Source organism: Talpa occidentalis, unplaced genomic scaffold (genome assembly GCF_014898055.3).
Source record: "Talpa occidentalis isolate TD23 unplaced genomic scaffold, MPIMG_talOcc4v2.1 talOcc4.2, whole genome shotgun sequence".
In the NCBI taxonomy this organism is placed as follows: Eukaryota; Metazoa; Chordata; class Mammalia; order Eulipotyphla; family Talpidae; genus Talpa; species Talpa occidentalis.
The window spans coordinates 126,799,000-126,805,428 of NW_023602073.1; positions in this window are offsets into that span (position 1 = coordinate 126,799,000).

Here is a 6,429-nt window from a genome sequence, read left to right on the forward strand (position 1 = left end):
GGTATTTCTAAATTTGGCAAATTCAGTTTTCCTTCCTTTGAGATCACAACTGACATCGTTGATGTTGTTGAGGTTGTAGTTGCTCAATCATAATCAATTGATGGGACACAACCCAGGAGATAGACTAATAATAAAGTACTTTGTATAAAGAGCCTTAATGTCTGATAAACAACTGTTATCAAAATATACAAAGAATTAAAACTTAACAGAAAGAAAACAATGCCATTTAAAAATGGGCAAAAAAAGTGGGACACCTCACCAAAGAAAATTTACTGATGGCAAATAAGCACATAAAACAATGCTCTACATCATATATTATTAGGAAAATGCAAATTGCTAAAAACAATGAGATATCAGTACACAATTATTAGAATGGTCAAAATCTAGACCACTTATAACACCAAGTGCTGGTGCTCACTCATTGCTAGGATTGCAAAATGGTACCACCACTGTGGAAGACATTTTGGTAGTTTCTTATGTACATACATAATCTTACTAACATACAATTTTACCATTCAATCCAGCAATCATGCTTCTTGGTATTTAACAAAATTAATTGAAAATCTATGTCCACATGAAAGCCTGAATATGGATGTCTGTAGAAGTTTTATTAACAATGCCAAAACTTGGAAGCAAACAAAATGTCTTTCAGTAGGAAAAGTAAACAATGGTGCATCCAGACAATGAAATGTTATTGAGCGCTACAAAGAAATGAGCTATCAAGTCATGAAAAGATAAGAAGGAGGGCCACCCTGGTGGCGCAAGGGCTGAGTGTCAAAACTATGAAGCAATCCCTAGCTACTGCAGCACCAGTTCGATCCCTGGCCAGGGAGGTGACCCACATGACGCAGCAGACGTCTCCTGTGTTGCCTGCTGCTCCCCTCAGCATTGTATTTCCGTCAATCCACCTGTTCTGTTCCCCACTCTGGTGAATCCTCTCACCATCTGCACTGCTGGCCTATAGCCCAGGTCTTCTATGCATAAATAAATAAATTTTTTTTAAAAAAAAAAAAGAAAAAAAGGAAACAAGTGCATATCACTAAGCAAAAGAAAGCAAGCTTAAAAGACTACTTATTGTATGATTCCAACTGTATAATTTCTGGGAAAGACAGTAAAAAGCACAAAACTATATGTGCAATGAAAAGATTAGTTGTTACGAAATCAAAGGAATTTTGGGGAGTGAAATCTTTCTGGTGGCTCTAGTACTTTTTCTCTATGTAGAAGCTTTTTGGTTTGACATAAGTCCATTTGTTTACATTTTTGCTTCTGTTTCTCTTGCTTTTAGAGCCAAGATTGCAAAGACATCACAGCAGCCAATGTAATGTAGTGTTTTTCTTATGTTTTCTCCTATGTATTTTATGATTTCAGTTCTTATATTCAGGTGGATTAATCCATTTTGAGATTTTTTTTCTCTATATAGTGAGAGATCATGATCTAGTTTCATTCTTTTGCATGTAGCTGTCCAGTTTTCCTAACACCATTTGTTAAAGACTTTCCTTCCTCAATTTTATACTTTTGGCTCCTTTTTCTTAAATTAACTGCCCATACAAGTATTAATTTATTTATTTTTTGAGTTGTGTTATAGTATATGATTATTAAGTTTCTTTTCAATTCTTAATATTTATGGCTTAAAAAGTTTAGAATGAAGGCCTCCCCTGGTGGCACAGCGGTTGAGCGCTGGGCTACGAGGCTTCCCGCAGCCTCTGCAGTACTGGTTCGTTCCCAGGCCGCCGGCAAGGGTCCCACAAAAAAAAAAAGTTTAGAATGAGAAATTATTATCATTTTCACAAGAATGGTAGTAGAATTAGTAACACAATACAATGTAAACTTAGAATTGATTCAATTCTACAAATACATGTTGGCAGATGCCAAAAAAAAAAAATCAAAGAATTGAAGTTACCTCTTCATTAGGCAAAATAATTTGGTAAATTTTACACTTGCAATGTACCTTTGATAGTATAGTACTTTGATTCCAGTACCATATCCCAAATACTGAAAGAAGTAAATATGTTTTTTTCTATATCTTAGTGAATCTATAAAAGTGGGCATGACAAAGGTATATGCTGACAGCATTGGAGAAAATGCCATGGTCTGAATATAGATTATTCAGGAATTCAATTTTTGAAACACTGCTAAAGAAACATTTTCTCACTATGAATTTGAGTATAGAATATACCATTTAGAATTACAAGGATCCAAATATGCAGATATCTTTCTCCTTGGTGTCAATTTCTTTTAAAAAATGTGTCAGCCTTTACCGCTACTTATCCAACCATTTCATCCCTTCTTTGCCCTGTGTGTCTATCAAAATTCATCTCTCTTCACACCTCAAGTGATACATGTTGGAAGAAGCAATTCACTTTTGTGCTTGAGCTTTTCTGCATTTTCTTGTTGGGTGCATCAACTATGAACTATGAACACATAGTTCAAGAACTTTTCACCAAAACCATTTCTCAGGGCTTGGTTTGCAACCCCACCAGGGGTGATGACATTTCCCCTGTGACAGAGAGCAGCTAGGCCTCTGCTTACTGTGAAAGTGGTAGAGTCCTTGCTGTTATGTAACCCACTGCATATGCTTTCATCTAGGTCTGCCTTCTACAACTCTGGGACACAGCACTCTGGCTCTAGCTTTTGCTGTGAATAATAAAATTTTGCTAATTTTTTTAAATCTCTGACCCAGGAATCTCACATCTTCTGCCCCGGCAGAAATTAGTCACAAAACAGAAAAAGAATGACTCATTGCTTGAAAGTGAGGTAAAATATAGGCCTCCTTAGTGGCTCAGGGGGTTAAACAGAGCATTGTGAAGCAATCTGCAGCCTCTGCAGCACGAGTTCGATCCCTAGCCAGGGAGCAACCCACATGGCAAGCAGACCTCTACTGTCTTGCCGCTGCTCCCCTCAGCAGTGTATTTTAGACAGTCTGCCTCTTCTGTTCCCACTCTGTCTCTGGTGAATCCTCTCAGCCTCCCCGCACCTCTGGCCTATACAGACTCCATAATGTTGGTTGACATCAGGTTTGCCTCTTTCAGGAAGAGTGCCAAGATTTATATTTTCCACCCTTGCATTTCTTTTATTTATTAACTAAGTAAATATTCATTGAAGAGCCTGGGCAAGATTAGAGAGAGAACATTCTCAAAAGTCATGTATAGGGCTTGGCTGATTGTTGATTTCATACATTCTAAATAAAATTCTCTTACTCTAAATAAAATTCTGTTGGATCTATTCAAGTTATTTCACATTCTAAATAAAACTCTTCTCTTGTACATCTTACATGTGCCCACTAAGTACCTCTCCAGGATCCCCTGCACTTCACTGCAGGAATGTTTTTTGTGTTTATCCTTGTCTACAATTCTAGCTCTATAATACTTGTGAACTTTCTACAATGAGAAGAAAACGCTCTCTTCAATGTCTTCTCAATTCAAGACTTCCCTTCTCTGAGAGTTACACCCACATAACTGAGCCACCCACATTTATTGAGCTTTGTAGATATTGTGCTTTTTATAAATTGAAAGTCTGGCCAACCCTGCATCCTGCAAGTCTATCATCACCATTTTTCTAAAAAATATAAAGTATTTTTCAATTAAGGTGTATACATTGTTTTTAGACATAATGCTACTGTATATTTAATTGACTACAATATAGCATAAACATAGCATTTATGTGCACTGGAAAAAAAAAAATGAGTGACTTGTTTTATTGTAATATTCACTTTCATGCAGTAGTCTGGAACTGAAGCTGCAATATCGCTGAGGTGTGCCAGTGTTCCTGCAGTCACTCAGTCATTCAACAAATGTTTACCAAGCACCTTCCATCTGCCAGGCTGCAAATCAACAGTAAACAAGAACAAAAATAGACCATTCAGTTAGGAATTGGAGTTAGGCATGAAGCAAACAACAAATGCATATTCTTAGATGTGGCGGAAATAAATAGGGGAACTAGATAGGAAACACAAGCATAAAGTGTAGGTGACTATAGAAAGGGTCTCTGAGGTAATGTTATAACTGACATTTAGATGAAAGAAACCAGTCCGTGGATACCCAGGGTAGAATATTCCAGGCAGAAGAAACTATAAAGACAAGAGAGTGACTGGGCTCTTTAACAAATGTCAGAGTGACCAGAAGGGGAGAGAACTGTGAAATCCATAAAATCCTCTCGCAATAATCTGGAATTTAGTAAGAAGCAAATTTAAACTAAGACTAGGACTAATGGCTATGCAATAATTGGCAATCTTCTATTTGCTCTTAGATCTTAAAATTATTAGAGTACCAAGAAACAGTTATAGAACAACTTTATCTCAGGCTCTCAGTAATAAATATTCACCAACTTTATTTTTTCCCCACAATCACATGGAGACCATTTATTAGTTGTTAGTTTTTGTTTTTATATATTTACATTCACCAACTTTGAAATGATTTTTAAGATATGCTATGTCACTCTGTTTTCTCAGCCTTCTCATGTCATGTCCAGCATAGTAATGTCTCAAGATAGGAATAACAAAGGAAGCACAGAAATTAATTCTAAGAGATCAGATAATAGAATTAAGATATTAGATATTACCATTGTTAATTAAATGATATCAGAAGAGCAAGAAAATACAGTATATTCCCCTGTGGGCCCTGGATTAGAAAGAAGTAGGGGAGAAAAGAAAACGGATCCTGCAGGTAACCAGCATCAAATCCTGCAATAATATTAAAACCTTCCCCAGGGAAAAGTTCTCATTTAGAGGGCAAATGGGGAAGGTTACAAACTCAGCCCTATTTACCTTAGATCATCTTTCCACTGGATGTCAAGAAGCGAAAGCATCAAATTTAAGTTGTTGTTGGAAACATTTTTGCCAAAGACATTAAAGGTGACTCTGAGTCTTACACTGCTGGAGAAGAAGGAAGAATATTTTCACATTGGTATTTGTTGATAAGCATTATTTTAACCACCAGTTAGTTTAAAAATAATTAATCCCTCACCTCTACTGTTTTAATAAAACTTAATCTAAAAAAATTAATTTTTTCTATCTCCATTTGTAGTCTTCTTATATAGACCCATATGTAAAATTGTAATAATTTTATAGGTACAATCTCTTGTTCTTATAAAGGTTTTTTTGTTTGTTTTTGGAGAGAGAAAATTGGCTCCATTTCTGGTCATCTTAGATGAAGTAGGCTGTACTGTATGGGCGGAATACAACTTTGGCTTTAAAATTTGCACAACAGAATGACAACTCTGCCTTATGTGCATCTGGTGTTTCAGCATATGGTTTTCACTTTTACCAGCAAAATAGATTTCATGCAGAACAAGCACTTGTCAGAGAAATGGACTGCAATCCAAACTCCCTCTTATAACCAGTATGACAGAATGGAATGGATGAGCAAACCACCTATACTCTTAGGTATTTCCAAGCTCTCTCTTGGATTGTTGGTTCAACAGAAGTGAAATTCTAGAATCCCACCATCTCAGCTGTTCAATTTCACACTATATGCTTTACAAAGGGTTGATACTGAAAGATTTAATATAAGAAAACACCTTTGTCCCTTTTTTTGCTGTGAACAAGATTTTCCTGTGGAAAAAAAATCCATTCTGTAAATGTATTGTGACTTTTTATTCCAGAAAATGTTGCTTTCTACAGATTTTTCTAAAATTAAACTATAAAATGAAGATGATATAACCCAATGCACTTATGATTTGACTCAGCTGTTTGGAAAGTCAGTCACATTTGAGACCCACTGCACTAAACATTTCACCTCAGATTATCTATCAACATCTCTTCATGCTCTTTTTAAAAACAGTTTTCATTTTCATCATTAATTTTACAGTCTTAACCCTTTTAGTCACAGTAAATCCTCTATAATGTATGTAATATGTACCAAAGGACTGATAAACACTAAAAAAAAAAAGCGAGTAATTCAGGGATCAAGCCAGTTCTGTGTACTGAAAGGGCTGAACTTTTAGTGACTTCTTCACAACTTTCTGATGAGAGAGAGGATAGCATTTCTGCAGGAGTGTTGCTTAAACAAATATGATGAAGAAATAGTCTCTGTACAGTGAATATGTGCCTGAACATAGGGAAGGATTGATTGGGGAAAATGTGGGGCATGAAGTTGAAAAGACATCAGAGTCAATCTGTGAGTGCTTGGCTATCAAGTTCATGAGTTTAATTTCCCCTCTGTAAGTAATTTTTGAGGCAGGAAGAGGCTGATGAAATTGCCTGATAATTATGACCAAGATGGAACAATAAGTCTCCGTCCCTCTGGAGAATAGGTCATTTATTGCGTGAGATTTTGAGAATTTGTTTTATAGACATTAAATTTTAAATCCCAGCAGGATATCTTGGTGGAAATGCCCAGCCAATTGTGAGATATGCACCTGGAACTCTATATCATTGTCAGAGAGACAGATTTGGAAATTATTTGGATTGAGTGGCATTAGAGAAGCAATGAG